We start from the raw sequence: 21682 nt of genomic DNA, 5'->3' as shown, positions 1-21682 counted from the left end.
GGAAACAAAGTCTCCCACTCATTCCCGAGAAAAGTTAAAGGTACTCATTTCTGAGGCACTTGCGGGGTGGGTAGATACGCTCGCTGCAGTTCTCCAAAGATAGCTCAGAAATAACCTGGGAGGATCCCAGATGAAGGCTGGGTGTCTTCTTACATCTGTCTGGTTTCGGAGATGGAGTGTAAACAGTGGCACATTAGCTTAGATTAATTACAGACTGCCGGTATTTTGCTTTCATGTAGCGAGCTCCGGGAACATAACACCGCTGATAATTAAATAGCACCTTCCATCAAAAGGCTCCAAACCACCCAGCAAACCAGCCGAGCTGTTAAGGCAGGGCTGCTGGGGCAGCACACAGCAGAGGCTTAACAGGACGCAGGAACACAGCACGCTTGTTTAGGAAATGAGAAATTTCTACTGAAACTACAGAAGGAATTGTCACGTGTTTTACATAAGTACTGCACAGCCAAACCTGTGCAGGATTAGCATCAGTGCCAGGAGACCTTCACCGCTCAGACTCAAAGTTTTATATCCTACGAGAAAGATAATTTTTCCCATGATATGACTGTCTATTTTTTTTTCTTTTTTTTTTTCTTTTTTTTTTTTTTCTGGAACAGTGGCTCAGTAATCACTGAGGAATTAAAAAAAAAAAAAAGTTATCTCCTACTTTGTTTTCTGCAGCTATGGGATTTCTTTGCAGCTTTCCTACACAGAATATGAACAATGCAGAGGATTTACTTGGGAGCTAACAGCCCTTAACTAAGCAAGGGTGAGAAAATACAGAACAGGAGATAGATGCCAACAGAGAAAAGCTCATGGCAGTGGGGTTAATCTTCTGTGTCACCACCTCCCCTCCATCTCCTTCCACGCACACCACTGCCCATTAGTTATGTGAGATTTTTGTGCCAGGCTCACCAGCATAGCAGTGTCAGTACTGGGAGGTGGGTGATCAAACCTTCCCTCCCATGTGTGGCTATCACAGCTGGGGTACCACATCCTCTCTCCCTGGTAATTTCCTTTTCTGTCCCTGCTCTTCCCAGTCCTGAGGCTGCTTTTCCCTTCTTGCCCCATGCCCTTGCAGTCTGCCCACTGATGGCAGGGAAGACCACAGTTGCTTTGGCTGGGATGGCTGAATGAATTGCTGCTTTAAGGCCGGGCTGCTCCCCAAAACTGCAGCCCTGAACACATCACCTGTTCTCTCAACAACACCAAAAGGAGAGGCCCATGTAGAAGCCAAAGGGAGAGCAGAGGCTGCTGCTTTACATTCACACTTGCAACAAGGAGCAGAACTGGTGGAGGGGTGCACATTTTTCCTGCCCAGCACAGCCTCTGGTGCCATCACCCTACAGAGGGGACTGGGAACCTGCAGTTTGGGAACTCAGTGTCTCAAGATCAGCTGCCCTTTGCAGGCTGGATCTAGGGACTGGGAACACTGACATACTGAAACACACACCAAATACCTTCAGCATTCCCAGAGTAACTCCCAGAAACTCCAGCTTGAGCACCAGCAGCATTATCAAAGGGCAAAACCACTTACTGTCTTCGTGAGCACTCAGTATCACACAACCTGCCCTCCATGTAGGGACAGTGACCAATCCAGCAAATTTTACCTTCCACAGCTAAATTCAAGGCAAGGCCACAAATGCTCTCCAAAACCACTTAGGCTGGAACCTGCCCACTGATATGAGATGGCCAGAATGCCTGGCCAGGAAGTGATCCATAGGGATAGCAGTCATAGGGAGAAGAGCTTAAGGGGGAAAGAAGGGAACAAACATCACACTGGAGCAGCTCTTACTTCTGAATGGTTAATTACATGCTACTATGGTTTAGTTAATAATCTGAAGTGAGACACACACTTCCATCCAGCACCTCCTCATCTAACAGAGAGAGGTATTTTTTTGGCACACTGTGCAAACAGCATCTACTTTTCACATAACAGTTGAACAAAAGCCATGAGTACTAAGTCTATGCCACAGCATTTGATACAGCAGCTGGAGCACGCTGCTGTGGGACAGTTATTTGTTAATTTTGCCTACTCCTGCTAGAAAAAAACCCTTCCCTGAGTCCAACCACACCATCACAGAAACCAGGTAATCCCAGCTACAGAAGCTGCACCAGCTCCTCGGGGCTGAGGTGGCGATACCGACGGAGGGGAAGATGTAGGGAACAGATAATTTTGCAGATGTAAAACACCAAGCAACAACCTACAGGAAAGCCAAGGAGATACAAAGCTACCAAACTTCTACAGTATCTGTTAGGATTGTTCACTTACCTTTCACTTTCCTAGGAACCACGGCGCAGTTGAAAAAGCAGGACCACATGCAGAGCTCACAGGGGAAGCTAAAGAAAAGTAGTTCCCATCTGCTCTCTCACAGTCCTGAGTTACAGAGAAGATACACTACACCTGGGCAGGTTCAAATGGCAATGGTAATCCTCTGCACTCTCTGCTGCTCACACCCATAAGTACCCAGCTGAAACCTATGAAGGAAAGGAGCCACTCAGGCTTAACAGAATGGACAGAGCCTGGGTTACCTCCATAAATTCCAGTTCCCAGCCCTCACCCCCATAAATGAATCCTCCAAGAGAAATATAGAGTATTTTATAGTCATTAACATCAAGTTTGTATCCTGGAGCCTTTAGATTCCTCAGTGTAGACCAGGATTCCAGCATGCTAAGAGCTCTCTGCCAGCAAAGCTGTATGGCTTTGGTCTGCAATGTGTGGCTTGTGCTGAAGGAATATTCAGAGGCCCCAGTGTGCTGGGCACCATAAAGCACAAGACAGAAATTGATTTGCATCATTCTTATCCTGCTAGATAAATAAAAAATTTTAAACTGAAAAGCTTTCTTACCTCCTTTTACAGTAAGACAAGCATATAGCAACACTGGTATTCCCCTCCCTTAGAAAGGCATAAGGATGAAGATTTAAAAGGGTATTAAACAGCCAGAGATGTGACTGCAGTATGTTAGATGTGCAGGCAGGAGATCCTGGATAGCTTGCGGAGAAAGAGCAAGGGTTTCCACCCACTCCTTTGACTGATTAAGTCCTGGAGGATCCCCAGCAGGTTTGTGTCACCAACATGGTCACACTTGCCCTGCTGCTGTTACTTGTGTGTGGCAGAGACTAGAGGGGGCTCAGGTGGGCTGCCTTGAGCTGTGTCCACCCTTCAGCATTTCCACGCTGTGGGAATACCTTCCCTTCCCATGCAATCACTCCTACTGCACCAGCAGAAACAGCAGAGGAAGACAAGCCAAAAAGCTGAACTAGAAATTGCAAAACCAAAGTCCTCTTTTAGTCACCAAGTTGCATCTGTTCCTCACACATTTCTTGGAGGTATACATTTCTGTTCCAACATAAGTGAAAGCCCAAGGACTCCAGTTGTCAGTGTGCTGCCAGTGCTGGAGTTCTTTCTGATATATTTAGAGCTCACAGCATCACACCAGCTCCTCTACTCATTAAGCCATGATATTTGAGCTATGACTTTTTTTTCTGTTTTAAAGGTAACCTATCCGAAGAAGCTCTCAGACTGTAAATCTGGTTGCTGAACAAGAAAAATACGGTTGCCCCAATGTGATTTTGTTGCTGCAATTAGTTTGGCTTTTTATTTAGAGAGTAGGTTTTATGTCTGTCTCTCAAGGACAAACTCCTGATCGAGACCAAAAATCTGGGTGAGACAACTGACCAACGCATCTGACCCAAGGCTGAAAATAAAAGCTGGCTTCCCACTTCAGTTTCCAAGTAAACTCCACCAAATGACGCAGCACCTCATACTGCATTTCACCGGTAATGCAGATATATTTAGCCCTGTATGCCCCTCCCAAAGCTCAGCGTGGGGCACAACTGGCTGAGCAGAACCCAAAGAGGAATACAGGAAAACAAACCAGGCAAACCATCCTCTCCTACTCAGCAGAGTGGCTCTTGTTTACTTGCTTTGTTTAAAAGAACACAAACAAACAAATCAAACCCCCAAACAAGGAAACTTTGCAAGAGGAGTTTTATTTTCGGGTCAGGCGGCAAAACCAAGACTTGTAATTAGGTCCTGGAAATTAGCAGTTTAATTTACTTGTGTGGTTGAGTGTTCTTTGTATTTCCATCCCAGTGCCAGAGGAGAATGTAGCAGGTGAGATCAGTATCTACCCTTTCTCCAAAGGCTTGTGAGAGAAAATGGTGTAAGCACCACACAAGCATTGTGGACGTATGAACATGCTGGGACTCTCCTTTCACAGGTGTGAGACTAGAGGAAAATAAGCCACTTGAACAGTGATATTTGGGTGCCCAAAGAAGCACAGTGATTGCTTTTGGGATCTAGAAAAGTGCCCGAGGGAGGTGATTTTCAGCAGTGTGTAGACAGCTAACTTGCAAATGACTTGGTGTATTCCAGCAGACACTTCCCCTGAGACATGACTCCGGGGTGGGTCACCCCAGGGCTGTGGGAGGGCTGGAAAATGAACATAGCTCTAGGAAGCCGAGGTTTTGCCCTGAGGGCCTGGGATCTCCTGAGATCTCTTCTCAGCCTCATCAAATCAGAGAGCAAATAAGCCAAATTATTGTGATAAAAACGACAAAAGGCAGCAGCTACTCAGAAGCATCCACCAACCAGGGTTTTGGTACCAGCTGGTTGTACGGGGTGATGAATCTTTTCCTCCAGAAAGCCACAGGGATGGCTTTCTGCCTTCCTCAGAAGGGCTCTCAGCTGCCACACAGGAACACAAGGCATCTTCTTGGCTTCCATGCTGCGCAATCTCCTGGCCTCAACTAAAAAAACTTACACACTGAAGTCTTAGTCGTAAAAGACTTCCTTTTCTTCTCAAATCAGTAGAAAAATCCAGTCTATACCAGAAATTTATCAAGAAATCACAGAAAAACATAACAACGAGGTTGCATGAACAGGAGTAACCCATCAAGACCCCAGCCTGCTTTCCCTAACACGGCTGGTTTTAATTCAAGTCTTTGGGAACTTCTTGCTCTACAGGATGAACTTTCAGCTCCGAGCTGGCCTAAGCAGAGTGTGATTCATCAAGGAGCCCTCAGTGCAAAACACAAAACAACTTCTCTTACCATTTTCCCCACTCCCAAATGGGAGTTAGTGTAGAGCCAGAGAAAGTTTGTGGCCATGATAAGACTTTATTCTCTGAGTAACACCACAAGCACAGAGACTTTTGATTTCTCAGAGTTGCACTGCTCCATCCTCTCCTGTGACAATTTAAGAGGTTGAATGGAGTAGCTGTCTCCTAGATTCCCCAATCTTTTGCTCCTTTCCCATGAAGAGTGCTCTCTCAAGGCCTCATTTCCATGTCCTTCCCTCAGCCAAGAGAGCCAAGCACAGCTTTTTGCTCGTGTTCTCACTGCCCCAGCCGAGAGGAGACCATTATTTAAAGAGGTGCAGAGCGAAACTGGGATATGATCGTAATTACTGACCCCTGGGCACTGTAAAGCAGAGGACCACAACGTGCTGAGACATGAGTAACCCTCCTCCTGTGGGAGAGTTGGGCACTGCTGCTCTGTGTGACCAAGAGCTAACCAGGTTTAGAAATCCCTGGACATCGGTATCCCCTTTCACAGTCCTGCAACCGCAGAGACAAATAACAGTCCATGACAAACAACTTGAGGACACCTCTTTTTCTTATCAGATTGTTATAAAAAGCAATACAAGATTTTTTCCCTAATTTGAGGTATAAAATTGTTTACAGAAACTCCTGCAAATAATTCCTGTCCTATAGGTTGCTTGTGTACGTAATGCTGACAGTATCTATTACCCAAACACTTAAGAATGACAGGCATAGCTTCTTATCCCTGACTGGGTGAGTGCAATGCCTGGAACCAAATTTATCATGCAAATATTTGAAGTTAAGATGCTAAAATTCAGGTCCTTTCAACAGTGCTCGCTTCAGCCCGCTACCACTGTATCTGTGAGCATTTCTGTAATAAAAATCACTTGTTAAAATAGTCACAAAGAGTGTGGAATGCTCTTCCAACACAATCAAACACCAGTCTTCCTCTAAATATTGGCCAATACTAGCCAAAAAGTTTAAAATACTCACCTAGCTCATCGCTGTTCCAGTGATGTAATGTTTGTAACAGTCCCGCCAGTGCCATACACAAGGGAGGTTTCTGTGAGAACCAGTCTTTTCTCCTTCAAGAATATGTCTCCTGCTCACTTAGATTAATTGATTTCACACACAGTTGTTTATGTGTGTGGCCTCCCTTGATTTTCTGAGCTCTCTTCGCTCCAAACAAAACAGCTTAGGGTTGTAGAGGGAGCCAACTGCATTTTGGAAGAGGGGAGATAACACCTCAAAGCCAGACAGAAAAGGATGTTTCTTGCTTCAGAGACTTTTCCCTGGATTACTCTTTGAGGCAGCCTGACAAAAGCATGCTTCTGGGGAACACCATAAAACTGCTTCAGAGACACTCTGCACAGAGCCTGGCAGGAAAAAGCTCCCCACAATGGTGGGAAGGGGAAAAAGTAACTTCTGAGGAGAAAGATATATGGCAGTCTGTGAGATTGCAAACAATAAATGACCAAGAAGCTGTCTCAAATTTTAAAACATCCTGATTTCATATAACAGCCTGTAGCTAGACTGAGAGAGCACCAGAATCCTCATTTGTGCATGGAACATGTATCAGGCAGCTGTGCAGTGCACTACCAAATGCTGGTGCGGAAGGAAGATTTATCTTCGGAAAGAAATCTGGATATTAATTTGAAAGCACAACACAGAGCAAGAAAGATTAACTGCCCTCAGCCTCTCCAGACCAGCCATGTGGACACACCACAGATTCAATCTGCAGTGAATTACAAGTCATCACAGACAAAGTATTGAAGTAGCCAGCCAGCAAAACCAGTGGAAATATACTTTTGTGGATCTGGTCAGAGAATGGAATCTCTGTTCCCCAAGAAGGGCTGGGATTTCAGCATTTGCCTGCATCCCAAATAGGGATGAAAGGTCAAAATATTATACTAGTTCATACTACAACCAATTCCAAACTCTTTTGATATGAAAATGCAGGGGTGGGGGGAAGATATTATTGACAGAAACAAAACATTTGAAATGTTTTACCAGAATTTTCTCTGTCTATCAGCACTGTAGAAATGTATGGGCCCTGATATGATCCACCAAGGATGTTAGGAGAGCTGGCTGATGTCATTGAGAGGCTGCTCTCCATAACCTTTGACCACTCATGGAGATTTCAGGACATCCCAGAGGACTGGAAGAAGGCTAATGTTACCCCCACCTACAAGAAAGGCTTAAAGGACATTTAAGTCTGAATGTCAAGCGGAAACAGAAATCATTAGGTTTTGAAACACCACTATGGAAAAATATGTTTTTCTTCTGAAAATTTCAATTTAGAACGTTTAAACGTAAACACCACGTTTACTTATGAGAGCTTTTTCATTTTACCAGCTCAGTGCTTGTTTTGCTGCTTGAGGACTGGACATTTGCTCCAAGCATATGGATGTCTGCAATGGGCTTATCCCATTAACACTGGAGGTTCCCTTTAGAAGTCCAGGAATATACCTGCACCCAGACTTTTTTAGAAACCTGAAATATTACAGAGTAATTACATACTTTAATTTAGGGGAAGTGGTCCATAGTGTCAGATGAGTAGTAGAGAAACAGAAAGTCATTCTGCACACAGATGAGGAGTGGGGTCTGCAGATACTCCCGGACGCCCTCCAAAGCAGTATCTCTTCATCTGCATGCAAGATTAGAGGTCTCTATCCAAAGGTTGGGTTTGCAAAATCTTGGAAAGGAAAAGGTAAATGGGCCTCTGAAAACACTAAATTATTGAATGTTATTCAATATTGAATATTATTTCTCTGCAGAAAAAAAAAACCAACCTCACAAACAAAAGCCTAATTCCAACTCCAGTTATCTGGAGACATCTTTAAAATTTCTGAAGACATCTTTAGGCAGATGTACAACTACCAGGAACCTCTGCCCTGTGCAGAAATAACCAGCCAGAGCTTTCTGTGGAAGCAAGGACAATGAGAGAAAGCAGTATATCCCAAACACAAGGTTGTAAACTTTGACTGAAAAGGCCACTCCGTCACTAACGCGCTGCTTCAGACCCAAGGGACAATGGCTGTGAACATGCAAGTCTGCACAGCACCACAACCACAGAGCACATCAATTTACAGGGACTAGTCACAGATGCAGGACCTCAGACTGCCAGTCATCAAGCTGGTCTGGAAGATCCACTCAGCACAGTGCTGAGCTATGCCAAGAAAAAGCCTTACCAGGGCAAAAGCGGCAGCATGAAGTGGTGAATTTGATGTGACGATGTTGGTATTAAAAGCCAAAGGTTCCTGTACATTTGGACAGAAGAGCTGAAAGGAAATGTAAAACATGTTTAGGTGGAGTCAAAACTGTTGACTGAGCAGACCAGCAACATTTGCCTGAGAACCAAAGGGAGAATTGCATGTTCAAGTGACTGCAGCTTTCAATGTCAAACCAGCACCTGTTAGATTGATGAACCTTCTGGATGTCAGTCTATAATCTGGGAATGGGTGCTACTTTTGAGCTCTTTCAATCCCAGGCTCAGTTTAGAAAGCTATGACCACCCCCTGGCAGCCTCTGACACCTGTCCCAAGATGTGAATGAGCCACAATTTCCACAGGACCGGACATCCCCTATCCCTGCTCCAGCTCCAAGAATACCCTACAGTCCAGTATACACATTCACTTGCACACAGGTCTGCTGGATAATCCTAAACCTAAAGGTTTTGGGCTTTGTGAAGATCACCACCTCTTTTACCAGGAGGAAGAATGAGTTACTGGACCAGCTGTGAAATAAGAGGATAATCCTCCTTGTTGCCGCAGGGAGGTGCAGGAATTGGTACAGGTAACAGGCAAAGCTTTCCATGCCTGCTCAGAGCCATGCTGTGATGGTCGCCTTCCATCTGCTTGGCTTGGAATCAACTGCATGAAGCACGAGTTTTGCCAGCTCAGATCTCACCCAGGTTTATCAAAAGCAGCAACAAACTGACAGAACCTTCTCTCTAATGTATTTAAAACACATTTCCTATTTCAGCCTTGTCCATAGGCTAAAGTAAGGCTTAGTTTGTGTTAACTAACTCTGTCTAAACACAACCAATTTTCTTATTGCTTCTAGCTTGCTTTTATGCTTGACTTAGAAGCATTACCCAGCCTCTATAAGCAGAGCCCGGTCCAGACTATCAAGGTTACCCCATAAAAATTTTTTTAGTTCATTGAGTGAAAACAAAATATAATAAAAACATGTGCCTCCCAACACCCCAGTGAACACTGTTGTGCCGACAAAGATGGCCACATGGGCACAGCTGTGCCTGCAGAAATGCTCCCTTCTTTCATGGGCTTTGGAAAGGTATCAGAGCCGCACAGGCAGAAAAGCCCAGCACTGCTACAGACACAGCCTTACACAAGCAGCCAAATTGAGACAGTAAATTTTTCCTGGTGTGTGAGTCTGACCTAATTGGCACCATTTTCTTAGAAGATAAAGAAGATTTATGTGCCTTGTGGGTAAAAGTTTTGGTTATTACGTGCAATGGGGTTTTATACCACTGAGGTGCAACTGTCATGCAGAAATACAGACCCACTCTTAGGTTTTCTCACCATGCTATGGAAGAGATAAGCAACTCTCAGGCCTTTCAGGATTGTGCAGGCTTCTTGGAAAAAGGTAGAGATGCTGAAAGAGCCTGTGCAGCTTCAGTAAAAACTTAAAAAAAACCAGTGCCGCACTTACCAAGCTTACCCAGCTGAAAACTTCCTTGCCATTAATAAAAAATTATTAGAAGTTCATTTTGTATATTGGCAGAACTCCCAAACAGCTTGTTAAGAATAGGTGGAAATGGGGACTAGTTATAAAAACAGAAAAGAAATTGGGACAGGTAATTGGTCATAATTCACAGGCACTCACTCCACTCTACCTGTATGGCAGGCTGTGAAATCTCCGCAGGTGGAATAACAGCTGCAGCCACCCACAGGGCTGCAGATGTGGGTGAGAAATCTGGTTTGTACACACCATGCACTGGAGCAAGAACTGACATTTTGGTCCAAAACCAGAAGCTCCCAGTACAGCACGTGGAGTAACGGAGCTACCCCATGAATATCGCCATCGTCTCAATGCAAGAGTGTAAAGCTTCAGTTAGTTTTCAGAGATGCAAAACTGGGCAGAACTGACAGTGATAACACACATAGAATACTACAAACCTTCCAAGCTGTGACACAGAGATGATAGTGACAAAATATTTACTAAACAAAACCCTGACATGCTGCCAGGACCAATAATTACAGTAATTATTAACAAATCTGGAATATAATAAAGAAACCTGCAGAATAGCTATATCTGTAAAAAGAGGACGAAAAAAAGGAACTCAATTTTCTTTTGTACAGTATCAATTTTTTATGATTAGAGACAATTTCAGAAGACTTAGGAACACCTCAGGGAGAAATGAACCCGACAATGACAAAATTATTTTTTCTGAAAAGTGTTCCATTAATGAAGACATATTTGGGCTCATATGTTTCTCTCGACGCTGTGAAGCGTAACAAAGCTCAGAAACATTTTCACAGCGAAGCAAGAGAGATTCTCATTTAATTTGCTTTAGAACTCCAGCTTATCCATAATAGAGGTGCTACAATGCTTCAGGACTCAGTGAAACAATGATACCAAACCAGCCAAGAAGCTAAATACAGAACAACTGGAGAAGGAAGATAAATTTAGGGAGACCACTGAAATATTAGTATTCCTATGAGTTTTGTTAACCCTCTGACCTTAATGATGGAAAAAAACAAGCCCAAGACACATGTTTCACTGAGCCACTTCAGTCTCCTTCACCTCCAAGATGGGAGACTTTATAGAAAATGTGTTTTCCCTCAAATCCTTCAAACCAAGACTTAAACTTCATATGTATTCACAGATCTCTCTCTCTATATATACAAAGATACAATGTTGCTCTCCTTTTCTTTCCCTAATAGAAAAACTATCAAACCCTTTGAGCCTTTCCCACGAGCTACTTTAAACCACAAATTAATCTAAACCAAGAACTCTTTAGAAATCCCTGCACGCAACAGTACCATGAGCTCTCCAGCCACAAAATGATTCCCACTCTAGGAAGACTCATTCGAGTATTCCTGGTATGTTGTGCATTGATTTATCTCATTTTGTTTTGCTCCAGATCCCGAGATTAATCTTTGCACAACAGACTAGTCATTTTGAGTAATCAAGTCTGCCCAAGTAGCCGAAATAGCTGAACCTTGGGGAAAAAAAAAAAAAACGGGACCTTTGACAGCGTTTCAAGTTGGATACCCCAAATCACCAGTCACTGCTGAAAACCCTGGCCTTCACTACCTTTCCTCTGAATATGAGAGTATTAAGCACAAGGCCACCGGGTTAGCTCAAAGAGTGGCAGAGGAGGCCAGGATTCAAACCATCTCTCTCATGTGGTAGACCACAGCATTAGCTACATGACACAGCAGGCATGCCCGGAAAGGCAGAGATCAATTAGGGGTCTCTTGCAGGACATGAATGGTTTGATCTCGATGGTTTTATTTAGATGAAGAAGGCTGCCAGGTTGGGCCATATTTACTGTCCCAAACTCGGAAACACTAAAGAAAGCAAATTCTGTCCAGAAACAGGAGCATTCCTTCTCCTCTGCTTCTCCCTCTCTCCAGCTCCTGTGAAGCTGAGGGGCACATCACTCATTTATCAAACAAACTCAGACAAAAGCCAGCTTGGGGAAGCCCAGCTCTGAACAAAGCGAAATAAGGAAGATGCCTTCACAGGGAGTCACCTACTGACCCCACTGCTGGGATCCCTAAGGGAGCAGAAAGAGGCACTGTCCCTTTAGAGCTGGCCAGGGAGCAACTCAGCATGCCTGATCTCTGTTTGGGAGCAACCACAGCCAGAAGGAAAACAACTGTGGGCTGTAGTGGGACAAGGGGAGATTTCCTGAAGCCGGCTGTGGAATAAACACTCAGCAAACAGAGATGAGACAACAAGGGACCCTCCAGTCCTGAGGGCTGTCCAACCAGATTTAAAAATAAAACCTGCAAGAGGGAGAACTGGCTTGTCTGGGACCTCGAAAGAGCCAGCATCCCCCTGAGAGAGGGAGCGAGCAGCAAACCACCAGCCCAAGGCAGCCAGGAAACGCTGCAGCAGGAGCCAGACCCACAGCTCAGCCACAAGAGAACAGGTCGGCTTAGGATGGATGAAGCCGGCTGGGGAGTTAAATTTAGACAGGTAAACATACTGAGGGGAAGAGATGGGCTTCACACAGCCCTCATCGTCTGCTGCTGCCAGGCCCTGGGGAGGATCCTTCAAAAAAAACCACCGTGGGGATGGGGCACCTCAGAATAGGGCTGTTGGGGGCAAGTGGCTTAGGAGCACCCAATCACAAGGGTATTTTTTCCCCATCATTTGCTCTAAGCATCTGCCTGCCAGGCAGAGTCCTCGGGAAGCAGGAAAGCTGTTGAGAGAAGCATGGAGGACTCTGAAGCCTGAGGAGAGATGTAAGTCCTGGCTACACATGATGCAGTGGGACCTTGCAAAGGAAACATACCAGGGAAAACCCAATGAGAAACACAGGGGCCACAGCACCAGTGTAGCCATTTGGGTGTCAGAGCTCTGATGAGCTCCCTTTCTGAAGGGGAAAAAAAGGATAAAAGAAGCAAGAACAAGGAGCTGGTCCTGTAAACTCAGCCAAACTCTATCTTGAGTCACCCAGGCCCCGAGAACTGGAAGAGACACACAGCACTCCTTTCCCCGCACTGCCTGCAGCCCCACAGCAAGCCATCAAAGCTCACTGCCCATTTTACAGCTCCCAGGGACAAGGGAAGCATCCCCACACTCACACAGACTGCCCCCTTCAACAGGCTCCCCTCACAAAGCGCTCCCACAGAGCATGGATGTGCACTGACAAGGCACACGAGAGCATCCCCACTTGGTGGGAACTGCTGTGCCAAAAAGCCACAATCTGCTCTCAGCGACCCCGTTGCTCCACCTCACCCAGAGCAGGGGAAGGCTTGTGTAAGCTTCACCAAGGCCTAAGCCAGAGCTTGGAAGGGGGTGGCGGATCACAGGGTCTGGGCTGGTCTCTAATTCTGTCCATATGGTCTCAGCCAGTTACCTCTGCAGTGAGCCCAAGAACTTCAGTAAAGCGCCTCTTCCAAAAGACACCCAGTCTTTATTTGAAGATTTTAAGAGCTGGAGGAGCTAAGGTTGCCTTTGGTCGTTTGTTCCGATGGTTAATCACCCTGCTGTTAAAAACACCGCCTGTTTCTAACAGAGCTTAAATGCCCAGCCACATGCCTTAAGTTCTCTCTCCTGAATTAGAAAGCTCTCCAAGCACCCTCAGAACTGCTGAAAGCGCTCAGGTATCACACCATGTTCTTTCTGAAACGCTACCTAGGTCTACATTCCTTAAATCTCACATTAGAAAAGGATTTTTTCCAGTCCAGGAGAAATTCCCCTGAGTCCTCTCTGTGCTGCCTTCAGTTTTAATGAAGTCTGTATGCCTTTCCCCAGCAAGCAAAGGTCCCTTTCTATGCAAAAGTGGAATCAAATCACAGACTGCCCTGTCTTACACAACAACAAGCCTTGGCTATCCACATCCTGATTTTAAAAGTTCTGTGTTCCAAAGTCTCTCCGAAATGCTCAGTGTGTGTGTGTGCGCGCAATTTATTTGGAAATGATGAAATGGTTTTCACTCAAACTTTGATCAGCTGTTAGAAAAAAAGATCTTATGAATAGAAACAATTTATATTCATTTAAATGAGCAATCATGCAGTTTTCAGAGAATAACTGGTTTCCCTGCGCACCTTGAAACCCAAACCCAACAACTTCAGGACAAAAGACGCAAGATGTGAAGCAGTCCAGAAACAGAGAGGCCTACTGGGCTGGAGAAAGGGACAAATAGCTTAAAGGTAACTGCACAGATTTATTAATTTTTAAAAATTTCACGGTATTTGATCTCTTCCTAAAAGACCAGGCTCCTGGAGACTTCGCTATACAAGAATGTTAATTTTTCTTTAAAAAAAATAGGACCCCCCCAACTTTTTAGACTTTTCAAAACTTCAATTTTTTTCAACTGATGTCATGAATTCTGGTAGACTGGGAGGGAAGAGGCTGAGAGAGAAGGCTTCTCAGAGCTGGGAGCCTGCAGCCACAACTTCAGCTTTAGCTTTCCTAAACAGAGGTCAGTCACATGTGGAAGGACATTTTCATTGTACATGCACTAGAAACAAGGGAAAGGATGCAGGGGCTTACAGCTTACAGCAACCAAGAGGAGAGGAGTGTTAATACTGAAGGAGCTAGGGAGGGACTCCTTTCCAAAAGGAAGAAATCTCTCACAGACACTCCTGGCCTGTGAACAGAGGAAACCCACGGCTGGAACAGGGCCAGCTTACTTCCCCAGCTCTGCCTCCTACCCCACACTGGCAGCTCAACCTCACACTTTTCTCTCCATATACTCAGCAAATTTCTTTTAAAAAGAAGGAAAAAAACTGAGTACTTAGGCTAGCTTCACTGCACATATGGCAACTAATCCCTCACATTGGACACTCGGGGCAAAAAAACATTCCACCTGAATTCCTGCAGTGCCCAACCTTCATGTTGGATAAACCTAGGTGTCCATGCACAGGACACTGGTTTAAGAAAAGTGTCTCTCTAGCCAACTTCAAGAAAGCCCACTTTCTCTTCTGGGAAGAAGAGCACATATCCAACTTGGTTCTCAACAGCATCTGTGTGACAGAAGACAGGCACCTACAGGTGAAACCTCCCACCACCAGAAAAAGTGATCCCAGCAGCAAACAGCAAACTCGGGAAGGAAGGACAATGACAGGCTTACACTTGAGTGTTGGTCTAAGCCTGTAGGGGAAGGTGGGGGAGGCGTTAGAAACCTGCATGCTCCAGGCAGGCTCTGAAGGGACAGAGAGATGAAGGTGAGTGCAAAGGAGAGAGATACCTTGTGTGCCCTTTGTATGTGTGTGCCCGAGGCTGTGTGGACACAAAAGCCCAAACAAAGGGCAATAGGAAAGAGCCCCTCACACACAGGCAGAGGAGGAAGCATCCATGCAAATGACAGCCCGCACGTGCAGGTGATGTGGAGTAGAGCAGATTACACTGGAAACGTGCAGGTGCACACAAGGAATGCAATGCACAAGCAACCCAAGTTTTTGGCTAGCAAGAAACTGAAGCAAGAACAAAAGTGCTGGTACATGTTTTTGGAACAGCTCTGTCACGAGAAAGCACCACAATCCCAAAGATGAACAGGTGAGTATGTGGCTGCAGGCAGCAGGGCATTAAGAGGCAGGTAAAAGTTGGAGAGAGTGACAGGGACACTCACCTGATGGCAGAGGAAAACTACCAAAACCATGAGGCAACCAAGTATATGACAGCACACAAAAATATGTTTGGGGAAGTTATTTTACCCCTAAGGGAAGTATCGCACTGTAATTCCCAGAAAAAAAACCCAAGTTTCATAAAACAGCTTGTTTGTTACAGACATAAGTGGGATGCTCGTGCCCTGGTACTGTGAAACCGGGAACACCATTACTACTCATCTGTGTTTCCATGTGCACAAGCACCCTTTCCCACTCCACATGCCATGGCCTGTGCTACACCACAGGCACGTGAGAGAAAAGGACAGTGTGGGCTGGGGGCTTGGGTGCTCTCCGCAAAGCAGCTGTGCTCACGCTCAGGGAAAGGGTCCTCATCCGAGAGGAACATCCCTGTGCCCCAAGTAACGTCCATCTTACTGGAGTAACATCTGCTTTGCTGAACTCATGTCTGTCATGCCTGAGGAACATCTGTTTAACCAGTACAGTGTCTGCCACCCCAGAGGAGCATCCCTCGCACCCCAGCAACATCCCTCCTGCCGGAGGGTGACCTCTCACGCCCCGGCAGCGTCTGTCCTGTCACAGCAGGTCTCTCCCACCGCAGCAACTCCACCATGGCCACCCCGGGGCCACCCCGCAGCCGGCCCTATCCCAGCGCTCCGGTCGCCCCTCCGCTGCTCCGTGTGGCGGGAGGGCTCACCCGGGGCCCCCCCGACAGCTCCTGCCCGCGGTCGGGGCCGCCCGCCGCGGGGGCTCCGCGCAGCCCGGACCGCCCGATCCCCGCGACCGCCGCAGCCCCTGCCCTGTCCCGCCCCGACCGGCGGCCGTGACGGGCCGGGGGCGCCTCCGGGCCGCTCCGCCCGGGGTCGGCGGCGAAACGCTACCGTGTCTCCCGCGCTGCGAGAACTGGGAGATCCCCGGCACTGCCCGCGCCGCCTCCCGCCCCTTCGGGGGCCGCCCGGCGGAGGCGTCCGGCCCCGGGACGAGACGAGCGCGGGGGTCCGCACCGCCCGGCGCGGAAAAACACCTCCCGCCCCCCGGCCTCCTCCTCCTCCCGCCGCCGCCCTCCCGCCACCGCGGGCCGGGGCCGCCTCCTACCTGCATCTCCCGGGCGCCGCGTCCCCGGGCGGCGGCGGCAGGTGAGCGGGCGGGCGCGGCGGGCGCGGGGCTCCGCGGCGTCGCGGCGTCCGGAGACCGCGAGGGGACGCACCTGCCCCGGGGGCCGCCGCCCCGGGCCGAGCCCCCCGCCGGCTGCGAGAGGGGAGCGGGGGGAGGCTGCCGGCGCTGCCCTCCCCGTCGCCGCGGCGGCGCTGGGCTCCGCGAACGGCGGCACCGAGGGCGACCTCCCGGCCGAAGTTGGCGGCGGCGGCGAGTGCCGGGCCCGGGAGGTGCCGGCGGATCCCGGGGGCTCCGGCCGCCTCCGCCCCGCCTCCCCCCGCCCCGCGCCCGCCCCCCTCGCCCTGCGCCCGCCCCGCCGCGGGCACCGCCGCCGCCGCCGGGATGGGGCTCGCCGGAGGGGGCGAGGCGGCCCGGGAATGGGGCGGGCGGGGGGCTTGCCCAAGGGCGAGCTGCGGACCCGCTGCCGTCGGGGGGGTCCGTGCCGGCGAGCGGAGAGGGCGACGGGGAAGGAACGCTGCCGTCTCGTACGCTGAAGGCGACAGGGCTGGCTCCCTCCCTCCGGCCCCTGCAGCCCTCCGGTCCCTGCCGCCCCGGCAGCGCAGCCCCCGAAGGGACACTCAGTCACTCGTGGGTCGCTCCCAGCGCATCCCTGTGGTGCTCCCTCCCTGGCTGCCCGGCCCTGCTGGCTCTAAGTGTCCAGCCCGTTCCAACCGCCCCGAGCTGCCGACAGCTCCGTGCCCTCCCCTTCTCGTTGTGGGGGCACCACGGGCACTCTGCTCATGTGGCTCCTGCCCCGGGGGCCAACGTGCTGGGAGCCAAAACCCCTCCGGTACGGGCAGCGCGGTTCCTGGCTCCCGCCAGCGGAGGGATTTTGACCCGGTGACCTACTGTTTCATCAGAGCAGCGATTTTTGGCGTCTGTCTCCCATGCGTGTGGGGGGCCGGGTTGCAATGAAGGTGCGAATGAGGCAAAGCCTGGTTCGGGGATGCTGTTAAAATAGGCTGGCAAAGTTTGGCAGAGGAGAGAGCGCGTGAGAAGCTCTTGATGGGGCTGGCTCTCAACGAGCACATCCATCCCTTGCCTGCAACACCAGGAATCACACTGGAGGATCTCCCCCACCCCTCTTCCCATAAAACTTCACAGATTCACAGCCAGACCCTGTTCTCACTTTTCCTGGCAGAAGTAGGGAGTAGCTGCACAGGCATTAGCAGGATCACTGCAAATTTATGTTGGTGTAACTGAAAGCGGTGCCTAGCCCCCAGGATTGCTGGGCATCTCAGTACATGGAGACAGGATTTACATGTCTGGCCTCTGAGCTTGGTGACAGCTCTGCAGCAGCCAACAAAGCCAGAAGTTACACTTGTTGTGTCCAGATCCCCATCTCCGGGCCCCACACTGTCAGGCATCCAAAGTCCCTGTGCAGCAGGAGCTGCAGAGCCTCACACATGGTGCAAAGAGCACCTTGCTGCTCCTACACCTAAACAGACTCTCGCATATAAGGACCTGAACAGAATTACATGAGGAAAGCGTTTGCCCCCCTGGAATACCTCAAATTTGTACTGGCTTGGGACACAGTGCAGCTTGAGGCACAAACCCCTACATGAGCACCTTGTTTCAAACAGCTCTGAGCATCCCTTTGGGTTCAGAGTGGAAATACTCACGCAAGCATTTTTAGAGGAGCAGCTACGTGTTTGAATACAGGCTACACAGGACGAGTAATTGAAGGAGCCTTAATTTATGGCCAACTACAACAGTGTTTCCCATCGCTGTAGTCATTAATGATACTTTCTTTTAATGAGGATAGGAGATAGAGGAGGTACAGCTGGAGGTAAATAGTAACCCAGTGTTTGTGGCAGGAAATAAGGAGCCATTGTCCTCAGTGCTATATAACTAGAAAGATAATAGTTGGTACAGCAAATAACAACTAATTAGAGGGCAAAGGAAGTCTTGAAATTGCAGCTGGCTGCAGGAAATTTTAGGTGCCAGCTTTTTTGCTCCAAGGTAAAGCCTGTTTACCATATGGGCTCTTGTTCTCTGCTTGTCTGTCGAACTTGCACCTTAAGGCTGCAGAGGGGAGGAGCAAGGTGCTCCTTTGGGGACCCAGAAGAGAGCAGGGTTCCCTCCTGCGGACCCAGAGGTGTGGAGTGTCACAGAACTGAGACTTGGTAACAAATTGCTTGGTCTGTGGAGTAACACGCTTTTCCACTTTGGGTGCCGTGAGGCACAGCTGGCCACAGCAAGTCATTAGGCCAGAGATTCTCGTTGGTCCTTACAGGAATCCTCCTGGGGCTGACACTGCTTCACACCCTGAGATGGTGTCTGACATCAGAGTTAGAGGGAGCAGAAGGGGAAGGCAGACACACTGTAGGACCACCAGCAGAGACAGATGAGCAGGACTGGATTTGTGTGCTCCCTAAAACCTCCAGCTATGAGCCATGTGGATTATTCAAAAAAGATACCAGATGATTGAAAGACCATGCTGGCTTCAGCATAGTCTGTGAGGAAGATGGGGCTTCCTGCAGCTTTAATCCATCCTTGATGTCTCCACTCCTTCTTTGGTGGGAAAAGAAGAGCTATTGGGAGGTACATATGTGTGTGTCAGGTGGTGCTGGGTGCCCGGGAGAGCGGGAAGGAGGGCTGGGGTTGTGCACCTCAAAAATTAGGTGAGTGTGGTTCCCTGGCTTACTGCTTGAAGAGCTGGAGAGGAGGTGAGACATCCTCAGCCAGCATTAACGAGGTGCATGGCCCATCTCAGAGCTGTGTGTCTCACAAGGGGGAAGACCTGGCACTGCTGCCAGTGCTGAGGACAAAAACCCACAGAATGAGTTGATCATGGTGTTGGTGTGGGTGGGTGACAACAGGAGGCCACCTACTGCTTTACCTCACTTTGCCCTCTCTGCTGAACTGTCTTTGGTGGTTTTCTCCTTTTTTGGAAGGAAAAAAATTCGTTGCCTGCTTTTCTTCTAGTTTTCCCTGCAAGATTGCTTTATCCTCCACCAAAACACCACCCTATGAATGTCATTCCATAGCTTTTGTCCGTTGAAGCTATTCCTCCATCTACTGAGCAGGGCAGATGAGAAAAGGGCACTTGTAACCGGCCAGGGGTGATCCTCACTAGGTATCAGGAAGGAGGGGCAACAGCTGCCAGTAGGAGGGGCTCCTGTCTAGTCTCAGCTGCCAAAGGTGTTGTCTGTATGTTCTTCAGAAGATGTCCCAGTATGATTAAGTCTCACTGATTTAATAATGAGCAGTCCCCTCAACTGGAGCTGGGCAGGATGCGGACTCTGGTCCATGACCAGAATCTCAGATCTGACTAATACTGGGGGCAGACACTGTCACAGCACATCCAAGGAAGATGTTACTTCTGATCAATTGCAGGAGGTAGCTTAACCTATGCAGTGCCCTGGACAACACAAGCTGTTTTACTTCATCTCACTGAAACATTCCTATGGCTCCAGGTGTCCTCACACTACTCTTTCTCTCCTACTACAATAATGGACGTTGTGTCTCTCACCTCCCTGGTCTCTGCTGCTGGGGAGCAGGAAGAGGGTGGGGAAGTGCTCAGACTGTTTGAGGTGTGGAAATACTCAGCTCACTTTGCAGGGGAGAAGGGCAGTTTAAAATGTATGAGGAATAGAAGTCCCTCCCAGTTAAGGGCACAACCCTGCAGAATATATTCAGAAACAGGAGACCTCATCGCTAGAAACTCTGCCATGTGGCTCCAGCTCTTCTTAGCGTAGATGTAGCCCGGTCTAGCATTTCTGTGGTGCTCATAAGCTCTGATATCTTGTGGAGTTTCTTCCATCCCTGTTGCACAACAAGGTTCCCCCTGGTCAGCTGCTCCTGTGTCCTCTCTGCACGAAGGGCAGAGCCAAGGCAGAGGTGATGCTTATTCTCTGACAGCTTTCAAGGAGGAGTACTCACTATGCTTCTTTCATTGAGATGGACCTTCTTTTGTCCTTTAATTACCACTTGCCCCACACTCTTGTGGTGGGATTACTAGCAGTAGCAGAAGCAAGCCAAAAGGAGTGAATTTGTGAGGGGCAAGACACGTTTCCAGCAGTGAGATTGTTATGAGTCAAGGTGGAATTCATGGAATAAAAATCTGGAAATGGGGAAAAAAAATAATCTTGAGCTCCTGCCAAAGGAGGGCTCATTCCAGACAAGCTACCTGATCTGACCTGCCTTGCAGGTGTGAAAACCTTCATTGACCCACCCCCACATTCTCTACCTGCCCCTGCAAACACCAAAGGAAACCACCGCCTTATTCCCAGCCGCTGCCCTCGTGGGAAGCAGCCAGTTTCCTTGAGGCATAAAGCTCATGACCTGAGAATTTGTGGCACTCCACAAAAGGAAATATAGGCTAAACTTCTGAAACATTTTCTAATGTTGACGTCTTTCGAGCGGTAGAATCGTCTCCCCAGGGACACGTGGATGCTCCGCTCCTTGAGTCAGGGAGACAGGACTGGACAATGCAGAGGGAGACGTATTGTTGGGAACCTCACTGCTCCGGTCCCAGGGAGAGACAACAAGGAGGGGAGAGGAAATAAATTAGATGACTTGAATGATTTCCAGCTCTAATTGCTATGATTTTGCAGTAGTTTTCCCAGCCCCAAGTATAACATTAACCATCGAAGCACGATTTCACCCACGGTCAATTAAACCAGGATTCATCTGGCCTGACATCACCAAGTAAAATGCATCCTGGATTCAGGGACACCCTGCTGAGAAGAGACAGGAGCTAGATAGGGGCTCCACGGGGTGGGCAGCAGTTGCTGCCTTTGGAGGTGGACATCTCCAAGCACGCTCTTGCCCTCTGCCAGCTCAGGGCACAGAGGGCAGTGCAGCAACTGTACGATGTGCAAAAGCCTTTCCTCACCTCGGTGATGCACTAGTAGGGTCCCTGGGACTGATCTCCCCATCTGGATGGTGCTGCTGGCTGGGGAGGCTGCTCCAGAGGTCAGATGGAGACAGCCTGCAATGCTGGCTGATGTGTGCAGCCCTGCCAGAGGCAGGATACCTCTTCACGTGCAGTGGTTACACGTTACCCTCTGTCTGGTTTGCCTCTGCCCTCCTGGTCCTCCAAAATGCGGATCTGGGAAGCCCACAAGGGATTCAGTGACTGGAGCTGCATTGCTGAATGTCGAGGTCCACAGGGTAGAGGGCGGATCAGAGCACGGCTCTCCTCCGGCAGATCTCCTATGGCTGCAGCCCTCCTCCTTGCGACTCCTTTCTCTTTTCTCCACAGTCCT

The 21682-nt window shown here is 48.7% G+C and overlaps 1 long non-coding RNA gene across 1 annotated transcript; it reads right to left on the bottom strand.

Moving 5' to 3' along the window:
- Window positions 1-1679: 1679 nt before the first annotated feature.
- LOC116786917 lies at window positions 1680-16449 on the bottom strand. The gene is made up of 3 exons (XR_004357115.1): window positions 16410-16449; window positions 2270-2475; window positions 1680-1744 (listed from the first exon to the last, which is right to left on the bottom strand). It is a non-coding gene; the product is annotated as an uncharacterized LOC116786917 (long non-coding RNA).
- Window positions 16450-21682: the final 5233 nt, after the last annotated feature.

Source organism: Chiroxiphia lanceolata, chromosome 5 (genome assembly GCF_009829145.1).
Source record: "Chiroxiphia lanceolata isolate bChiLan1 chromosome 5, bChiLan1.pri, whole genome shotgun sequence".
Lineage (NCBI taxonomy): Eukaryota > Metazoa > Chordata > Aves > Passeriformes > Pipridae > Chiroxiphia > Chiroxiphia lanceolata.
The sequence above is the reverse complement of the archived record's forward strand: the minus strand, read 5'-3'. Positions and strand labels throughout refer to the sequence as shown.